Genomic DNA, 20,861 nt, shown 5'->3' with positions numbered 1-20,861 from the left:
GCGTTCCCGGCGGCCGCGCCTTCCGCGGCTATTGGATTAGTGGCCTTCAGGGATGAGCTCAGCCGGATCGGCTTTCAGCTGCAGCCTCCGGGCCGGCCGGGAAGGCGGGGAGCGGGCGGCGGCGGAGGAAGAGGGGGAGGCGGCGGCGGCTGCAGCATCCAGAGCTGGCCGCGGCGGCCGACGCGCCCCGCGCACAAAGGCGCCCAGCCCCTGGGGAGGGCGATGAGCGCACCGTAGCCCGGTCCCGGGCCCCAGCTCCAACCACCAATGCGTGCGCCCAGGGCGCGGGGGAAGTCGCAGGGCGCGCCAGGGGCCGGAGGCCGAGGCGCGGCCCGTGCGCCCTGAGCTCAGGACTCGCCGCCCTCCGGGTCTGGCGCGGAGCTTAGAAACCGCTGGAGCGCGGGCCTTGGCGCGCCCCCGGGATCCGCGCAGAAAGGCGCTTCCCCACTCCCACCCAGCCTCCTGCGCCCTCCCGCCGCGCCGGAGCGCCAACTTCCCAAGAAAGCTCCAACTCCAGGCCACCCTGCTGGGCAGAGGGGGCGCTGCTCCTGGGCACGGGCCGTGAGGACGCGCCCCTGGCCCCAGGGAGCCAGCCGGCATCTTCGGGGTCGCTCGGGCGCCCCTGAGTGGGCGGCAGCGGCTGCAGACGCCTCCCCCGGCAGTCCAGGACCTGCCAGCGCTGGCGATTCCTCCAGGGCAGGCGCTTGCCCTCTCTTTTATGGTGAGTATTCTCCATCTTCTGGTGAGGGGCGCGCGGGAGCCGAGATCTGGCCGCGCGGACCTCGTGCGGGCCGGCACTCGCCACAGCCGGCGCTCCTGGCGTGGGTCCCGTCCAGGTCCCCGGGAATTCCTCTCTGCGGGCTGTGGCAGTCCGACCTGGTTGGTTTGCGCGCAGCCTTGGGGCGTTGAGGGCTGGCCCCTGGTGCCATAGGTTCGAAGCCCGCTGCTTTTCTGCGTAATGGAGACAGCACATAAAACTACCCCCTCCCCCCAGTCACCCTGCCTGGGTTTGGGTCCATGATCTGTCATTCACTGGCTGGGTGACCTTGGGCAAGGCGCCAAACCTCGATTTCCTCATCCATAGGATGGGGATGATAATGGTACCCTTTTAATAGGGCTATTGGTAAGATCTGTGGGGTGGTCCTCGTAATGTACGTGGACCTGTGCCTGGCACATAGGAAATACTCGATCAAATGTTAGCCAGCATTATTATTAGCTGTGTGAGCCCAAGCGTGTTATCCAACTTTCCAGAGCTGCAGCAGCTCTCTCGTGTATGTATTGGGGACAGTAATTTCCAGGGGTCTGTTCCTCTGGGTTGGTGGGGGGCGGGGGCGGTTCGGAGCGGTGGAAATCAAGCGCCCGGCACGCAGTGGGCGCTGGTGAAGTGGTGGCTGTTATCGTTTACTCTTGACGCTGGATAGTGAGGCTTGTCGCCCGGTCCGGTCGCTGCTTGGGGCCAGTTCCAGGCCTCGCTTGGAGACAAACTTGGCGATGCTTAGGAAGGGAGGGGGTCGCGTGCTGCGTGAGTCACGGGCAGGGGGTGGGGGTGGGGTCTGGGAAGGAGGGAGGAGGCCAGAGCTTGGAGCGCGGTAAATGTGTCCGCCCGGGTAGCGCAAGACGCGCCACGGGCTCAGAGCCAGGAGGGGACGCGAGCCCAGGACCTCTCCCTGGCGGGAGAAGCGGGGGGGAGTGGCTGCTCCCGCCTCCCGGATGGCGGAGCGTGGGCTGTTGCGGACTGGAAAGGAGAGGAGGGCACTTCTGGGCCGCCAGCGCTAGGAGGTGGGGAGCTCTCGGCTCTGGAGTAAGGCTTGAGTTCGAATTCCGCCTCCATCACCAGCCCGCGGTGTGACCTTGGGCAAGTACTCTCATCTCTCCCAGCTCAGTTTCCTCGTCTGCCCCATCCTCCTCCTGGGGGAGTTTGGGGGGTGAAGGTAGGAGTTCTCTCCTCTCTAGGAATCTGAGCCTCCCTCCTCCATGCACCTTCTGTCCCCCTGCAATCGATGAGCATAAATCAGGAAGGCGTGCCTGAGCCTCAGAAAAACGCTATTAAAAGGAGAATCCAGGAGCTGCCCCTCCCCCCTTCCAGGAGGTCATCGCACCGAGGAAAGAAGCATCAGTGCACTACGTCTCTCCCCTCTCCCGTCTCTCCCTCTGTTTTCCCACCTTCGTGCCTCTATCCTCCAACAAAATCCTGCAGCCTCTGTCACTGAGGCTGATGGGGGAATCCCTCCTCTTCTCCCACACCTTCATTTTTCAAAAAGGGCTACTGATTAATGGAGTTTGTAGAAAGACGGTGTCAGTAACATGAAATGAACGTGCTTGACACAAGGGCATAATCCTCTTGAGATACATACCCTCTGATTGATTCCATTTTTTAAACTTCCTTTAAAAGTACTAATAAAAGGAATTTAAGACACTTTTGGCAAACAGCAAACAAAATTCAACTTGCTGGCCATTCCACTCAAATATCTCTCCAGTCTGTATTTCTATTTTATTTCAGAGACTGATAAACTCAATTATATAAAAAGAAAATCTACAGGGACATCACCAGAAACAGTTAAAAGACATATGACAAACTGGGGAGAGAATCGTCACTCCTGTCACAAAGGGCTCATCTCTTTAATGCGTAAAAATGTTCTCAAGTCAAGAAGAAAAAGAGCAAAAACAGACAAAGACCATTAACAGTTCACATGCACAAAATAAAATTGAAATAACAAACATAAGACAAGCTGCTCTACCTCACTCAGTAAGAAAAATGTAAGTTAAAACTACAATAAGGTACAATTTTTCACATATCAGATTAGCAAATAATAATAATTTATCAGAAACATCTTTTAAAAATATAAAATAGATCAAATCCCTCCCAGTCTTAGAACGTCCTCGAGGTTGCCAGGGTGTAAAATCTAGGTGCCCCCAGGGCCCTCCGGGTCTGGTTACTGCTTCCTTCACCCCTTTCTCACTGTTTGCCTCTCTCATTACCCTCCACACCCTGGCCATTTTGGTTTTGCTCCAACACTCCAAGGACTTTTTCCCTTGGCTTTTTTAAGACTGGCTCCTTCTCCTCATTTAGACAGGCCTGTCCTTGGGAGGCTTCGCTTCTACCCCAGAAAGTGGCCAAGACCTGTGCCAGTGCAGAGTTCCCCATCCCTCTGGGAAAAGACCTAGTACCATTCACCATATGGGGGCTAATTGATTCTCCCCGAGTTGCCTGACCTGTTGTAACATAGCCAGGTTCTTGAAAGGCCCCTTCTCTATTGGGACAGGAATGAAGGGTCTCAGGCAGCCCAGCAGGTAGAACAGGCCACTCGGTGCAGAAGATCAGGGGGTGTGAAGGTACCTGGAGCAAAGCTACCAGAAGTCTCTGCCTGAGTCATTTAAAAAAATAAGTACATAAATACATGCACTTAACTTATGTGAACATAACCAAACATACTTGGCAAGAAAGATCAGCAACAAAAAAATTAAATAAAACAGCAACACATTTTATTTTGTTATTATTATTTTTTTTTGGCCGTGCCGCGTGGCATGCGGGATCTTAGTTCCCCAACCAGGGAACGAACCCATGCCCCCTGCAGTGGAAGTGCAGAGTCTTAACCACTGGACCATCAGGGAAGTCCCCATTTTAAATAAAATATTTTAAATAAAACGTGGTCCCTAAATAAGTCTCACTGGCTGTATCCGTTCCAAAGCTGGAGGGAAAACAGTTGTCTGTGCTGAACCCCTTGGGAAAGAGGATGGCAGACCCAAATTGGGTGTCATGAACCTTCTTCAGAAGAACTTTCCAGGGCAGTGTTGATTGCATGTGATTTTTTGCTACACATATTGAGTTAACCCCCATTTAAAATGTTATGAAAGAAAAATGAAAGAAAAGTTACGAAAGAAAAATGTTTGTTGTTAAAAATGTAAACTATACAAGAGGTGTGGAGTGGAAGTTTCTTCTTCAGTCTGAGAAGTGCTTTCTAATGCAGACAGAGGTAGCAGGTGCCGGTACGGTGCTGGTAGGAGATAGAGGCTGGCTGGGTGCTGGCCTCGCCAGCAAGAAATGTAGCACGGGGTGCAGAAGACAGCTGTGGATGCAGGACGAGGCCGAAGGGGGATGGAGGGACGCCACAGAGGGTGCCCGGCCCCGCATGCGGGTGGGAGGAGAACGAATGACTGTCAGCCAGGCGAGGGAAGGTGGGAAGGCCCCCTGGAGGCCAAGGTATGGGCAGGATGTGGTCTCTCAGGGTAGTCTGCTATGACTGGTCTGATGGGGGCCGTGCTGGGAGACTAGGCGTGCGAGAAGTAAGCAAGAACAGGTCTTAAGGACTCTTATATGCCAAGCTAAGGGGTGCGGCTTCTCCCTGGAGAAGCCACCTGGAGAGTTGAACAAAAGGTGTGTGTGTGCCTTGGTCAGATTTACCCTGTGGCAGCATGGAGGGTGGTTTGGGGGCCACAGACTGGAGTCAGGGAGCCCCACTGGGAGACCATTGTAGTAATCCAGGCAAGATCTGAATTGAGGGAGAGCTGAAAGCATTGAGGGAGACTGAGAGACAGGGGGATCCATGGCAGAAATGGGGATGAGAGAGGAACCTGGTTTGCCGGAGAGGGAAGAGGCTGCTTTCAGTCCTGGGCGTGTAGATTCTGAGGTGCCAGTGGCCCCCGAAACCCCACGTCTGATATCTAGAGTGGGTGGGCGTGTCCAAGGGGAAAGAGACCAGCTGGCTTTACAAGGTCGTTTGAAGGAGCCCCTCGTCTGGTGTGGCCAGAGGCCTTGGGATAGGTGGGTCTGGTGCTGAGGAGAGAAAGCGGGGCTGGAGGCTCAGTTTGCGAGGATCCACAGAGGGCTGGAAATGCCGGTCGTAAGAGAAGATGCATGCAGGGAGCGAGCAGCAGGTCCTGAAGGTGCGGCAGTGGGTGTGCCCCGTTTATGAGGCCAGCCAGCGGGACCTCAGAGCCGAGAGGTGGCAGGAGACTGCCCCGAGCGCTACACCTCCATGTGCTGGTGTGTGCAGAGGGGGAGGCCCAGAGCAGTTCCCAAGTACCCCACCTGGCTTTCAGTGCTGTGAAAAGTCACTTATGAGTGAGCCTGGAGCTCTGACTTCTCCAGAAACTAGTGGGGCTGAGTCCGCAGAGGCCTCTCACCTGTCAGCCGCATTCTGTGTGATGCGCAAGTCACACAGATTCCCACAGGTCACACAGATTCCAGGGGCCAGAGTGGCTCTCTGCTCCCTGGGGCTTCCTGCCTCTCCTCTCTCTCTCTCTGGGTCTCCCTGTCTCCCCACTTCCTCTCCATCCCCTCTTCCTCTCCAACAATGCCCACCCCGCCCCGCCCCCCGGTAATCTCAAAAATGCTCCCAGAGACAGCTGAAGCTTAACAGAGGGACCTTCAGAAATCCTAGCAGGTTCCTACTATGATCTCCTAGACCAAGCCTGAGTTTCCCTTTTCATTCAGGCATCCCGAGTTTTCAGACAACCAGTTATACTAAGTGGGCAAAGTTCGGCTCATGAGATAAATGATGGGCCAGACATGAAGATCATTGTGTTTTCTTCATAGAAGTTGATCCAAGAGGGTCCCGTCATGCAGCACCCACCCTGGCCCCTTTCTCCTAGCTCTGCTCCAGCCTGAGCCATGCTGGGTCTCACAGAGGCCAGCTGTCCTGCAGAACTACCCACGTGTGCTTGGGGCACAGGGCACAGGGGCAGCTGGAGCGATGACCAGACCCGCCAGGAATGCACATGGAAATAGGGCCTCTGACCTTCCTGCCTTGGAGGTGTGTCTCTTTCAAATGACTTGGCAGAGCACGCTGGCTTGGTCACCGCCCCGCACACCTCCTCCATCCCATCCCCTGGGTTCCTTGCTGGCTGACAGCCTGAGCTTCCACCCTGGGGGCTCCTGGCTCAGTCACGCGTGGGAAGATTCCCATGGAAACCCCACAAGAAGGAGAGGCACGGGGAAGCCTCATTGATTCACACTCCAGGAAGATGGGCGTGAGATGGTTCCACCTGGAGCTGGACAGATGGCTCTCCTGGGAAGAAAGGTCCTGCCCAGCCTAGTGTCGTACGAGCTCCATGCATGTGTACAGAGAGAAAAGTTAATGGACGCCTGTGAATAAAAGCTTGGAGGTTCTTTAGCTCATTCACCACTGACAGGTTCATTCTGAATCAGCATCTTTTAGTAGAATAGCCTCTCTACTTAATATTTGCACTAAGAAAATCTTAGAAACATCCCAGCCGAACCAGGTCCAAGCGGGTACCGTTGGCACCATTGCACAGAGGTGAAAATTGAGGGCTGAAAATGTAAATGAGTTGCCCGAGCTCAGGGAGCTCTGCTCTCCCAGTCATGCCTCGGTGGAGGTTCTTTCTAAAGCGGCAGGTTGCTTTTATTTCTTTGCTCGTGCTTGTGCATCCACCACTTTCTCTGAGCCAGGGCCCTGCAGAGTCCTGGGGACTCCGGTGAGGAGACCCAGCCCCTGCTCTTGCATTGTCCCCCGTCTGGTGGGAGGGAGGCAGCTGAGGAGACGTTAAGGCCCCTCGTGATAAGTCTGTGATGGAGACAGGTGCAGGGGCTCTGAGGGCACGGGATGGGGAGCTCCCCAGGGGCACTGATACCCGAGTAGAATGAATTCCCCAGGTGTGTGTATGTGGAGGGGTGTGCAAGGGAGGGGGAAGGGGTGAAGGCAGCAGAGGGTCAGGACACGCAGGTTAGTGGGGATGCTGTGAAGGGCTTCACAGAGGGAGATGGGCCAGGGAAGCATCAGGGAGCATTTGGGGAGGGTTAGGGCTAGGAGGTTGTACTTTATCCTGAAAGCTGTGGAGATCCTGTGAAGGATTTTAAGCAGGGAGCGTGATTAGATCAGCTTTGCGTTTTTACAAGTGGTGTCGTATATAGTTGAAACCAATATGCAGTGTATTATAGGAATTCAAGTGGTATCAAAGTGCACTGCTTTTTACAGTCCTTGTCATTATTCAGACCTGTCGCTGGGTCTGACCCCCTTTGGCGTGAGCTCTCCCAGAAGGGAAGTGATCGGGTCTTACACTTTTCTGTAGCCTCAGATCCCCAGGGAGGCACCGTTACTGCTGGTTAAATGAAGGAATGAAATCCGCCCCCAACCCCTACCCCAGCAAGTCCAAAGCCACAGGCCGCCTTGAGCGGAGGGCATTTAACCGAGTCATTATCAATCCTGCGGCAGTCCTGTCTCCTGGCAGACACCGTGCCTGGCTGAGTCCAGCAGACAAGACTTCGAGAATGGGATTTTGGGTCCTGGGCCTCTGAAGACTGAGTGTCACACCTTGCAAACCGTTGAGGCTCCTTAAGAAGTGCCACATCCACGCTTCGTGTCTCCTCATTTCCCCTGTCAGGTTGCAATACCCACCAGCGTCCTGGGAAGGGCAATTGGCAATCTGAGTTTTTGTTTTCTTGCTCAGCCATCACTGAAGCCCTGGGGCGGATCCTTCCGGATAATGTCATTAAGCATCCCCATCCAAGCATGGCCTAAGAAATTAAGTTTGGTTTGAGGAAATGTGATGGAGGCATTGTTCAGTATGCTCTCTGCTTGCTGGGTTGAGAGACAATGTTATTCCTACCAGGAAGTTAGACTCTGTGGTATCTCCTCTGTGCCTGGCCCAGCGCCACGAGCTGTGGTGGAGACAAGAGGAGAAAGGTGACCAGTACCCGCTCCCTCTGTCTGGAGAGAGAGGGCAGGGGCTGAGCCTGACTTGGCCACGGCTGCGTGTCCCTAGCTCTCAGCCTCACAGAGCCTGGCACGTGACAGCCATCCACCAAGTGTTTGTTGAAAGAATAAATGAGGCTGGGAGTAGGAAGGGTGCACAGCAGTATATAACAAGGGGCAGACTGGATACAGCCCAGGGTCAGCGGCTCAGAGGCAGTGACTGTGTTAGTGGAGAACTGGGACCCATGCTCTCATCTCCTGACTCCAGCCCCGGCCCTTTCCCTGCTGAATCCTCTAGAGAGAGCAGAACGTGAGAACTTACTGAAGCCCAGAATCTCCTCTTCACATCCATACATGTATTCTGCCCTGTCTTCCAAAGCACCATGCTTGTTTGTATTATATGTGCTAGGTGGGGTTGGGTGGGGGGTGGTGAAGAAGCCCAGGGGAGAGCTTCCTGTCCCCAGAGGAATGCCCCTCAAGGTAGAAAAATGCACATCAGTGGACCAGAAAGTCGTGGCTGGCTCAGGGGTGACAAAAGTGTGAGACAGGCACCTAGAGGCCCTGGGGGATCAGGGCGGGCTTCCTGGAGGAGGTGGGGCTCTCAGGCTGAATTGGGGAGGTGAGGAAGGAAGGACTGGGGGTCCCAACTGCCTGGACAAAGACATGAAGATTGACCTGTGACTCCGGTTTAGGGGTTGGGAATCTGCATTAGTAACTCCCTGTCTCCCAGCTCTGGCTTCTGATCCTGACCACTGCCTTTGACAGGTTCCATGGAGAGTAAAACCAAGTTGCTTAGCCTGTCTTTTATTCATTTGTTAGTTCAGTCACAGTTGCAGGAGACCGTAGGAGCTGGAACTTCTCTGGGGTGAGGACTGCAGAGGCAACGTCCCAGCTGGGTGCAGGCAGAGTAGATCTGGCTGGAAGCTGGGGACCCCATGAAAAAGTTATAGCCCCCTATTGTGAGCATTTACATTGATCTCCACCGTTTGGTTCTATGAACCACGCTGCCCTTTGCTTCTGTAGCTGAATCCTAGTGCACGCCCTGGTGTTTCTTTAGGATGCATTCAGGTGCTGAAATGGCAATGTCGGAGGACATACACAGTTTAAAGGAGCACTTAACATTTACTCGGTGCCTCCCAGGTGCCCTGTGCCATTTCAGACTTTACAGATATCTCCCCTGATCCTTGCAAAGACAGGCAAGCTTAGCACATAGTTAGAGCACTTTTCAGATGAGTCTCAGAGAGGGTAAGCCCTTGCCAGGGCCCAATGGACAGGAAGGGATTCAAACCCTGCCCTTCGTTATATTGTGCTGTCACTAATTTTTCTTAGTGGATGGCCATTAGTGGACATGAGCACTCCACTCTGGGTCCTGTCTTGGGGGGAGTAGCAAAGGGCTGCTGTGTGTCCACTCCACCATCGCCAGGGTGGGCAGCTTTTGAGGCCCCCGCCTGCCACTGATGGGGCAGAGGCCGGGAGGCCAGAAGGGAAAGCACCATGCCCTCCACGACCCAGCAGGGTCTCCTCTGGGGCTGCTGCTTGGCCGCTGCTTTCAAATATGTTACAGTTGTCTTTCAACAGCTCCAAAGTTGGCATGGTGTGCACAAGGATAAAGCAATTTCCCTAAGAAATGTCCCGTGTGGGCCACAGAACTGCTTGCAGTCGGCACCGTGAGAGGCCCTGTTCTGTTTTTTGATTAGATCTTGTTGTTTTGTTTTGAAGTCTATTAATTTATTGAGTAAAAAAATCATTGTCAGACATATTAAATTCAGTTTGGTTCAAATTTGGCTGATGTCCATTTGCAGCAGAGATGAATGGAGGAGAAGAGAAGACACAGTGATGCTGGTAAGGGGACACTGAAACAAAACCATCTTCTGTTAATTATAAAAGCGGGCATCACACGGCCAGCGTGAGTCAGTTAGCTAACGAGCAGGGATAAAACCAGAGTAAGCGAGAACTTTCAAGGAAAGAGAGGCCAGAGCTTTCAGAGGACAAGATGCAGCAGGGGCTCGCTGGAGAGCAGTGTTGGGTGCAGAGCTGCCGGCTCACTTAGGGAACACGGTGATCACATCGTAGCCCTCGGGTGGAGTGACCCGCAGAGCTGCCGGCTCACTTGGGGAACACGGTGATCACATCGTAGCCCTCGGGTGGAGTGACCCGCAGAGCTGCCGGCTCACTTGGGGAACACGGTGATCACATCGTAGCCCTCGGGTGGAGTGACCCGCAGAGCTGCCGGCTCACTTGGGGAACACGGTGATCACATCGTAGCCCTCGGGTGGAGTGACCCGCAGAGCTGCCGGCTCACTTGGGGAACACGGTGATCACATCGTAGCCCTCGGGTGGAGTGACCCGCAGAGCTGCCGGCTCACTTGGGGAACACGGTGATCACATCGGAGCCCTCGGGTGGAGTGACCCGCAGAGCTGCCGGCTCACTTGGGGAACACGGTGATCACATCGTAGCCCTCGGGTGGAGTGACCCGCAGAGCTGCCGGCTCACTTGGGGAACACGGTGATCACATCGTAGCCCTCGGGTGGAGTGACCCGCAGAGCTGCCGGCTCACTTGGGGAACACGGTGATCACATCGTAGCCCTCGGGTGGAGTGACCCGCAGAGCTGCCGGCTCACTTGGGGAACACGGTGATCACATCGGAGCCCTCGGGTGGAGTGACCCGCAGAGCTGCCGGCTCACTTGGGGAACACGGTGATCACATCGGAGCCCTCGGGTGGAGTGACCCGCAGAGCTGCCGGCTCACTTGGGGAACACGGTGATCACATCGTAGCCCTCGGGTGGAGTGACCCGCAGAGCTGCCGGCTCACTTGGGGAACACGGTGATCACATCGGAGCCCTCGGGTGGAGTGACCCGCAGAGCTGCCGGCTCACTTGGGGAACACGGTGATCACATCGTAGCCCTCGGGTGGAGTGACCCGCTCCTGGGCGTGCTTTTCACAGTAGATCTGATCCTCCACAAAGAAATGGCCCTTCTGTTTCAGGTTGTTGCCACACTCGGTGCACACATAACACTCAGGGTGGCGGTGACGGTCCCGCCGCTTCACAAACATGCCGACAATGCCGGTGCCACATTTGTCACACATGGGCAGCTTCTGGGCATTTCCAATCTATGCAGCCACTTTGGTGACTGGAGCCTTAACTCTTCTGAATCCTGAGGGCTTGTTGGGATCCCCTTTCTCCTCAGACTCCAGGATTTCCTGCAAAACCAGGAATGAAGTGGACTGTTTCGGAGGCTCATTTAACTCTTGTTTCTCCTGAGGCATCTTGTAAACGTCAGATTTTTATCAATGACGAGTCCGCTTGGAAGCTGAGAATGGTCTAATGCTCTGCCATTCGTCTCCTGCCCACTGGCTGCCGTCTTTGACTCCAAGGCACTGTTGAAGTTGGATGTTTTCAGAGGAGTAGAGGCCAGCTGGGCTGTTGTACTGGTTTGTGATGACCCTGGGGCAGAAGTGGAGGCAGGTGAGGCGGTAAGAGGCAGGGCGCTCTGGTTGTGGGCGCTTCCTCTGTGTAGGACCTCTTGTGGTTCAGAGGCTAAATTCATCTTGTATGGATGATGTTTCCCTTCCTCTGTCACCAGAGGAGACCAGATTTTCTGTTCAGATCTGGTTACTGTGAGAGTCATGTTGTCTGTGCAGCCCTTGATTTTGTCCTGAGCTTCCAGGTGCGTCATGTTGCTGGTATTTTCCCCATCGATGGCTGTGATTACCTCTCCAACACATAAATTAGCTATAGCAGCCTTGCTTCCGGGAGTGACCCGGGAGATGGTGAGAGGCTGCTCGAAGTCCTTGCCCACCACAAGGCAGAAGCCCCACGGTCCCGGGCCCTGGAGGACTATTTGCTGGGTGGTCATGGCGCGGTGACGGCGGGTGGCGACTCCAGGGGACAGACGGGGCAGGACGCGGAGTGGCGCGTTGGGCTCCCCGGCAGCTGTGCTGATTAGATCTTTTATTTTTCTATTTTATTATGCTTAATTTGTATATTTTCACTCTTTTGCATTTACTAACATAAGTACACCAGCCATGACTTCCTCTGAGCTCTACTTTAATGGGATCCCACAGGTTCCAATATATGGAATGTTTTTTGATATTCTTATTTTCTAGATACTCTACAATTTCTATATAGGTCTCTTTTTTGATCCGAGTTGTTTAAAAGAGAGTTTTCAAAAACGTCCAAGTGATAGGATTTTGTGATCCATAATTTTGTGATTAATTTCTAGTTTTTCTTCTGTGTTACCAGGTTCTGTATTATGTCTGCTGTTTTGGTGAGGTTTTATTTGTGGCCTAATATATGGGCAATTTTTAGAAATACATATACATCAATTAAATGTCATTACTTATGCAATTTTGGTTTTTCTATGTCTTTACTTAATTTGGTCCATTGATCTGTCATGAGCTGAAAGAGGTGAATTAAAATCATCTGCCTCTACTGTGTATCTGTCTGACCTTTCTTGTATTTCCTGTAGCTTTTGCTTTGAATTTTGGTGCTGTTATTTGGTGTGTTCGATCTTCAATTGTGGATTATGTTCTTTATTGTTATAAAGTGTTCTTTGTCTCACTTAATATCGTTTGCCCTGAATTCACCCTTACTTGCCTCATATTAAGTTATTGTACCTGCTTAGTTTGATGTAGCCCTTACTTGATATATATTTACCTTTCCTATTTTTTCAACATTGTTGAATTACTTTGCTTTGGGGATATCTCTTAAATATGCCATATGGTGGGAGTTTTGTCTTGTTCCCCAACCTTACAATCTTTTCTTTTTAATAGTTCACTATGGCCATTCATTAACATAGCTAGTATTTTGGTCATAGTTTTACCATCATACTTTATGTCTCTGTGTTTTTGTTTCTATTGCTTCTATTTTTTTTAATTTTTGAATTTTATTTTATCTATTTTTTTATACAACAGGTTCTTATTAGTCATCAATTTTATACACATCAGTGTATACATGTCAATCTCAATTGCCCAATTCATCACACCACCATCCCCACCCCTCCGCGGCTTTCCCCCCTTGGTGTCCATACGTTTGTTCTCTACATCTGTGCCTCAACGTCTGCCCTGCAAACCGGTTCATCTGTACCATTTTTCTAGGTTCCACGTACATGCGTTAATATACGATATTTGTTTTTCTCTTTCTGACTTACTTCACTCTGTATGACAGTCTCTAGATCCATCCACATCTCAACAAATGACCCAATTTCGTTCCTTTTTATGGCTGAATAATATTCCATTGTATATATGTACCACATCTTCTTTATCCATTTGTCTGTCGATGGGCATTTAGGTTGCTTCCATGACCTGGCTATTGTAAATAGAGCTGCGATGAACATTGGGATGCATGTTTCTTTTTGAATTATGGTTTTCTCTGGGTATACGCCCAGTAGTGGGATTGCTGGATCATATGGTAATTCTATTTTTAGTTTTTAAAGGAACCTCCATACTGTTCTCCATAGTGGCTGTATCCATTTACATTCCCACCAACAGTGCAAGAGGGTTCCCTTTTCTCCACACCCTCTCCAGCATTTGTTGTTTGTAGATTTTCTGATGATGGACATTCTGACCGGTGTGAGGTGATACCTCATTGTAGTTTTGATTTGCATTTCTCTAATAATTAGTGATGTTAAGCAGCTTTTCATGTGCTTCTTGGCCATCTGTATGTCTTCTTTGGAGAAATGTCTATTTAGGTCTTCTGCCCATTTTTGGATTGGGGTGTTTGTTTCTTTAATATTGAGCTGCATGAGCTGTTTATATATTTTGGAGATTAATCCTTTGTCCGTTGACTTGTTTGCAAATATTTTCTCCCATTCTGAGGGTTGTCTTTTCATCTTGTTTATGGTCTCCTTTGCTATGCAAAAGCTTTGAAGTTTCATTAGGTCCCATTTGTTTATTTTTGTTTTTATTTCCATTACTCTAGGAGGTGGATCAAAAAAGATCTTGCTGTGATTTATGTCAAAGAGGGTTCTTCCTATGTTTTCCTCTAAGAGTTTTATAGTGTCCGGTCTTAAATTGAGGTCTTGAATCCATTTTGATTTTATTTTTGTGTATGGTGTTAGGCTGTGTTCTAATTTCATTCTTTTACAGATAGCTGTCCAGTTTTCCCAGCACCACTTATTGAAGAGACTGTCTTTTCTCCATTGTATATCCTTGCCTCCTTTGTCATAGATTAGTTGACCATAGGTGCTTGGGTATATCTCTGGGCTTTCTATCTTGTTCCATTGATCTATGTTTCTGTTTTTGTGCCAGTACCATATTGTCTTGATTACTGTAGCTTTGTAGTGTAGTCTGAAATCAGGGAGTCTGATTCCTCCCACTCTGTTTTTTTCCCTCAGAACTGCTTTGGCTATTCGGGATCTTTTGTGTCTCCATACAAATTTTAAGATTTTTTGTTCTAGTTCTGTAAAAAATGCCATTGGTAATTTGATAGGGATTGCACTGAATCTGTAGATTGCTTTGGGTAGTATAGTCATTTTCACAATATTGATTCTTCCAATCCAAGAACATGGTATATCTCTCCATCTGTTGGTATCATCTTTAATTTCTTTCGTCAGTGTCTTATAGTTTTCTGCATACAGGTCTTTTGTCTCCCTAGGTAGGTTTATTCCTAGGTATTTTATTCTTTTTGTTGCAATGGTAAATGGGAGTGTTTCCTTAATATCTCTTTCAGATTTTTCATCATTAGTGTATAGGAATGCAAGAGATTTCTGTGCATTAATTTTGTATCCTGCAACTTTACCAAATTCATTGATTAGCTCTAGTAGTTTTCTGATGGCATTTTTAGGATTCTCTATGTATAGTATCATGTCATCTGCAAACAGTGACAGTTTTACTTCTTCTTTTCCAATTTGTATTCCTTTTATTTCTTTTTCTTCTCTGATTGCTGTGGCTAGGACTTCTAAAACTATGTTGAATAATAGTGGTGAGAGTGGACATCCTTGTCTTGTTCCTGATCTCAGAGGAAATGCTTTCCGTTTTTCACCATTGAGAATGATGTTTGCTGTGGGTTTGTCGTATATTGCCTTTATTATGTTGAGGTAGGTTCCCTCTATGCCCACTTTCAGGAGAGTTTTTATCATAAATGGTGTTGAATTTTGTCCAAAGCTTTTTCTGCATCTATTGAGATGATCATATGGTTTGTATTCTTCAATTTGTTAATATGATGTATCACATTGATTGATTTGCATATAGTGAAGAATCCTTGCATCCCTGGGTAAATCCCACTTGATCATGGTGTATGATCCTTTTAATGTCTTGTTGCACTCTGTTTGCTAGTGTTTTGTTGAGGATTTTTGCATCTATATTCATCAGTGATATTGGTCTGTAATTTTCTTTTTTTGTACTATCTTTGTCTGGTTTTGGTATCAGGGTGATGGTGGCATCATAGAATGAGTTTGGGAGTGTTCCTTCCTCTGCAATATTTTGGAAGAGTTTGAGAAAGATGGGTGTTAGCTCTTCTCTAAATGTTTGATAGAATTCACCTGTGAAGCCATCTGGTCCTGGACTTTTGTTTGTTGGAAGATTTTTAATCACAGTTTCAATTTCATTACTTGTGATTGGTCTGTTCATATTTTCTGTGTCTTCCTGGTTCAGTCTTGGAAGTTTATACCTTTCTAAGAATTTGTCCATTTCTTCCAGGTTGTCCATTTTATTGTCATAGAGTTGCTTGTAGTAGTCTCTTACGATGCTTTGTATTTCTGCGGTGTCTGTTGTAACTTCTCCTTTTTCATTTCTAATTTTATTGATTTGAATCCTCTCGCCCTTTTTCTTGATGAGCATGGCTAATGGTTTATCAATTTTGTTTATCTTCTCAAAGAACCAGGTTTTAGTTTTATTGATCTTTGCTACTGTTTTCTTTCTTTCTTTTTCATTTATTTCTGCTCTGATCTTTATGATTTCTTTCCTTCTGCTAACTTTGGGTTTTGTTTGTTCTTCCTTCTCTAGTTCCTTTAGGTGTAAGGTTAGATTGTTTACTTGAGTTTTCCTTGTTTCTGGAGGTAGGCTTGTATAGCTATAAACTTCCCACTTAGAACTGCTTTTGCTGCATCCCATAGGTTTTGGATCATTGTGTTTTCATTGTCATTTGTCTCTAGGTATTTTTTGATTTCCTCTTTGATTTCTTCAGTGATCTCTTGGTTATTTAGTAACGTATTGTTTAGCCTCCATGTGTTTGTGTTTTTTACGTTTTTTTCCCTGTAATTCATTTCTAATCTCATAATATTGTGGTCCAAAAAGATGCTTGATATCATTTCAATTTTCTTAAATTTACTGAGGCTTGATTTGTGACCCAAGATGTGATCTATCCTGGAGAACGTTCCGTGCGCACTTGAGAAGAAAGTGTAATCTGCTGTTTTTGGATGGACTGTCCTATAAATATCAATGAAATCTATCTGGTCTATTGTGTCATTTAAAGCTTCTGTTTCCTTATTTATTTTCATTTTGGATGATCTGTCCATTGGTGTAAGTGAGGTGTTAAAGTCCCCCACTATTATTGTGTTACTGTCGATTTCCTCTTTTATAGCTGTTAGCAGTCACCTTATGTATTGAGGTGCTCCTATGTTGGGTGCATGTATATTTATAATTGTTATATCCTCTTCTTGAATTGATCCCTTGATCATTATGTAGTGTCCTTCTTTGTCTCTTGTAACATTCTTTATTTTAAAGTCTATTTTATCTGATATGAGTATTGCTACTACAGCTTTCTTTCTTTCTTTTTTTTTTAAACATCTTTATTGGAGTATAATTGCTTTACAATGGTGTGTTAGTTTCTGCTTTATAACAAAGTGAATCAGTTATACATATACATATGTTCCCATATCTCTTCCCTCTTGCATCTCCCTCCCTCCCGCCCTCCCTATCCCACACCTCTGGGTGGTCACAAAGCACAGAGCTGATCTCTGTGTGCTATGCGGTTGCTTCCCACTAGCTATCTATTTTACGTTTGGTAGTGTATATATGTCCATGCCACTCTCTCTTTGTCACATCTTACCCTTCCCCCTCCCCATATCCTCAAGTCCATTCTCTAGTAGTTCTGTGTCTTTATTTCCGTCTTGCCACTAGGTTCTTCATGACCTTTTTTTTTTTCTCCCTTAGATTCCATATATATATATGTTAGCATACTGTATTTGTTTTTCTCTTTCTAACTTACTTCACTCTGTATGACGGACTCTTAACTCCATCCACCTCACTACAAATAACTCCATTTCGTTTCTTTTTATGGCTGAATAATATTCCATTGTATATATGTGCCACATCTTCTTTATCCATTCATCCGATGATGGACATTTAGGTTGCTTCCATGTCCTGGCTATTGTAAATAGAGCTGCAATGAACATTTTGGTACATGACTCTTTTTGAATTATGGTTATGGTTTTCTCAGGGTATATGCCCAGTAGTGGGATTGCTGGGTCGTATGGTAGTTCTATTTTTAGTTTTTTAAGGAACCTCCATACTGTTCTCCATAGTGGCTGTATCAATTTACATTCCCACCAACAGTGCAAGAGTGTTCCCTTTTCTCCACACCCTCTCCAGCATTTATTGTTTCGAGATTTTTTGATGATGGCCATTCTGACCGGTGTGAGATGATATCTTATTGTAGTTTTAATTTGCATTTCTCTAATGATTAATGATGTTGAGCATTCTTTCATGTGTCTGTTGGCAATCTGTATATCTTCTTTGGAGAAATGTCTGTTTAGGTCTTCTGCCCATTTTTGGATTGGGTTGTTTTTTTTTTGTTATTGAGCTGCATGAGTTGCTTGTAAATCTTGGAGATTAATCCTTTGTCAGTTGCTTCATTGGCAAATATTTTCTCCCATTCTGAGGGTTGTCTTTTGGTCTTGTTTATGGTTTCCTTTGCTGTGCAAAAGCTTTTAAGTTTCATTAGGTCCCATTTGTTTATTTTTGTTTTTATTTCCATTTCTCTAGGAGGTGGATCAAAAAGGATCTTGCTGTGATTTATGTCATAGAGTGTTCTATCTATGTTTTCCTCTAAGAGTTTGATAGTGTCTGGCCTTACATTTAGGTCTTTAATCCATTTTGAGTTTATTTTTGTGTATGGTGTTAGGGAGTGTTCTAATTTCATACTTTTACATGTACCTGTCCAGTTTTCCCAGCACCACTTATGGAAGAGGCTGTCTTTTCTCCATTGTATATCCTTGCCTCCTTTATCAAAGATAAGGTGACCATATGTGCGTGGGTTTATCTCTGGGCTTTCTATCCTGTTCCATTGATCTACGTTTCTGTTTTTGTGCCAGTACCAAACTGTCTTGATTACTGTAGCTTTGTAGTATAGTCTGAAGTCAGGGAGCCTGAGTCCTCCAGCTCCATTTTTCGTTCTCAAGATTGCTTTGGCTATTCGGGGTCTTTTGTGTTTCCATACAAATTGTGAAATTTTTTGTTCAAGTTCTCTGAAAAATGCCAGTGGTAGTTTGATAGGGATTGCTTGAATCTATAGATTGCTTTGGATAGTAGAGTCATTTTCACGATGTTGATTCTTCCAATCCTAGAACTTGGTATATCTCTCCATCTATTTGTATCATCTTTAGTTTCTTTCATCAGTGTCTTATAATTTTTTGCATACAGGTCTTTTGTCTCCGTAGGTACGTTTATTCCTAGATATTTTATTCTTTTTGTTGCAATGGTAAACGGGAGTGTTTTCTTAATTTCACTTTCAGATTTTTCATCATTAGTGTATAGAAATGCAAGAGATTTCTGTGCATTAATTTTGTATCCTGCTACTTTACCAAATTCATTGATTAGCTCTAGTAGTTTTCTGGTAGCATCTTTAGGATTCTCTATGTATAGTATCATGTCATCTGCAAACAGTGACAGCTTTACTTCTTCTTTTCCAATTTGTATTCCTTTTATTTCTTTTTCTTCTCTGATTGCTGTGGCTAACACTTCCAAAACTATGTTGAATAATAGTGGTGAGAGTGGGCAACCTTGTCTTGTTCCTGATCTTAGTGGAAATGGTTTCAGTTTTTCACCATTGAGGACAATGTTGGCTGTGGGTTTGTCATATATGGCCTTTATTATGTTGAGGAAAGTTCCCTCTATGCCTCCTTTCTGCAGGGCTTTTATCATAAATCGGTGTTGAATTTTGTCAAAAGCTTTCTCTCATCTATTGAGATGATCATATGGTTTTTCTCCTTCAATTTGTGAATATGGTGTATCATGTTGATTGATTTGCGTATATTGAAGAATCCTTGCATTCCTGGAATAAACCCCACTTGATCATGGTGTATGATCCTTTTAATGTGCTGTTGGATTCTGTTTGCTAGTATTTTGTTGAGGACTTTTGCATCTATGTTCATCAGTGATATTGGCCTGTAGTTTTCTTTCTTTGTGACATCTTTGTCTGGTTTTGGTATCAGGGTGATGGTGGCCTTGTAGAATGAGTTGGGGAGTGTTCCTCCCTCTGCAATATTTTGGAAGAGTTTGAGAAGGATAGGTGTTAGGTCTTCTCTAAATGTTTGATAGAATTCACCTGTGAAGCCATCAGGTCCTGGGCTTTTGTTTGTTGGAAGATTTTTAATCACAGTTTCAATTTCAGTGCTTGTGATTGGTCTGTTCATATTTTCTATTTCTTCCTGGTTCAGTCTCGGCAGTTTGTGCATTTCTAAGAATTTGTCCATTTCTTCCAGGTTGTCCATTTTATTGGCATAGAGTTGCTTGTAGTAATCTTTCATGATCGTTTGTATTTCTGCAGTGTCAGTTGTTACTTCTCCTTTTTCATTTCTAATTCTATTGATTTGAGTCTTCTCCCTTTTTTTCTTGATGAGTCTGGCTATTGTTTTATCAATTTTGTTTATCTTCTCAAAGAACCAGCTTTCAGTTTTATTGATCTTTGCTATTGTGTCCTTCATTTCTTTTTCACTTATTTCTGATCTGATCTTTATGATTTCTTTCCTTCTGCTATCTTTGGGGTTTTTTTGTTCTTCTTTCTCTAATTGCTTTAGGTGCAAGGTTAGGTTGTTTATTCGAGATGTTTCCTGTTTCTTGAGGTAGGCTTGTATTGCTATAAACTTCCCTCTTAGAACTGCTTTTCCTGCATCCTATAGGTTTTGGGTCGTCGTGTCTCCATTGTCATTTGTTTCTAGGTATTTTTTGATTTCCCCTTTGATTTCTTCAGTGATCATTTCGTTATTAAGTAGTGTATTGTGTAGCCTCCATGTGTTTATATTTTTTACAGATCTTTTCCTGTAATTGATATCTAGTCTCATAGCGTTGTGGTCAGAAAAGATACTTGATACGATTTCAATTTTCTTAAATTTACCAAGGCTTGATTTGTGACCCAAGATATGATCTATCCTGGAGAATGTTCCATGAGCACTTGAGAAAAATGTGTAGTCTGTTGTTTTAGGATGGAATGTCCTATAAATATCAATTAAGTCCATCTTGTTTAATGTATCATTTAAAGCTTGTGTTTCCTTATTTATTTTCTGTTTGAATGATCTGTCCATTGGTGAAAGTGGGGTGTTAAAGTCCCCTACTATGATTGTGTTGCTGTCGATTTCCCCTCTTATGGCTGTTAGTATTTGCCTTATGTATTGAGGTGCTCCTATATTGGGTGCATAAATATTTACAATTGTTATATCTTCTTCTTGGATCGATCCCTTGATCATTATGTAGTGTCCTTCTTTGTCTCTTGTAATAGTCTTTATTTTAAAGTCTATTTTGTCTGATATGAGAATTGCTACTCCAGCTTTCTTTTGATGTCCTTTTGCATGGATTATCTTTTTCCATCCCCTCACTTTCAGTCTGTATATGTCCCTAGGTCTGAAGTGGGTCTCATATATATGGGGCTTGTTTTTGTATCCATTCAGCAAGCCTGTGTCTTTTGTTTGGAGCATTTAATCCATTCACGTTTAAAGTAATTATCGATATATATGTTCCTATGACTATTTTCTTAATTGTTTTGGGTTTGCTTTTGTAGGTCCTTTTCTTCTCTTGTGTTTCCCACTTAGAGAAGTTCCTTTAGCATTTGTTGTAGAGCTGGTTTGGTGATGCTGAATTCTCTTAGCTTTCGCTTGTCTGTAAAGCTTTTGATTTCTCCATCGAATCTGAATGAGATCCTTGCTGGGTAGAGTAATCTTGGTTGTAGGTTCTTCCCTGTCATCACTTTAAGTATATCATGCCACTCCCTTCTGGCTTGTAGAGTTTCTGCTGAGAAATCAGCTGTTAACCTTATGGGTGTTCCTTTGTATG

The 20,861-nt window shown here is 46.5% G+C and overlaps 1 protein-coding gene and 1 pseudogene across 3 annotated transcripts in view; one reads left to right on the top strand and one right to left on the bottom strand.

Moving 5' to 3' along the window:
- Nucleotides 1-20,861, top strand: part of SPSB4 (splA/ryanodine receptor domain and SOCS box containing 4) — a 91,821-nt gene that overhangs the window by 4,017 nt on the left and 66,943 nt on the right. Inside the window, exon 1 of one of the 2 annotated variants that reach the window (XM_082392400.1) lies at nucleotides 95-721. The exons of the other annotated variant lie outside the window; for it this stretch is intronic. The gene's annotated coding sequence lies outside the window, so the exon portion shown is untranslated. Of the gene's footprint in view, nucleotides 1-94; nucleotides 722-20,861 lie in introns of those variants that run through there. 2 annotated transcript variants of the gene reach the window in all.
- Nucleotides 10,519-12,915, bottom strand: LOC309628969 (PDZ and LIM domain protein 1 pseudogene; annotated as a pseudogene). Its single transcript has one exon. The product of its transcript is annotated as a PDZ and LIM domain protein 1 pseudogene (transcript).

The sequence above is a fragment of the Balaenoptera borealis genome (assembly GCF_965194805.1).
Source record: "Balaenoptera borealis genome assembly, chromosome: 5".
Classification (NCBI taxonomy): domain Eukaryota; kingdom Metazoa; phylum Chordata; class Mammalia; order Artiodactyla; family Balaenopteridae; genus Balaenoptera; species Balaenoptera borealis.
Note: the sequence above shows the minus strand (reverse complement) of the source record. Positions and strands in the feature narration are given on the sequence as shown.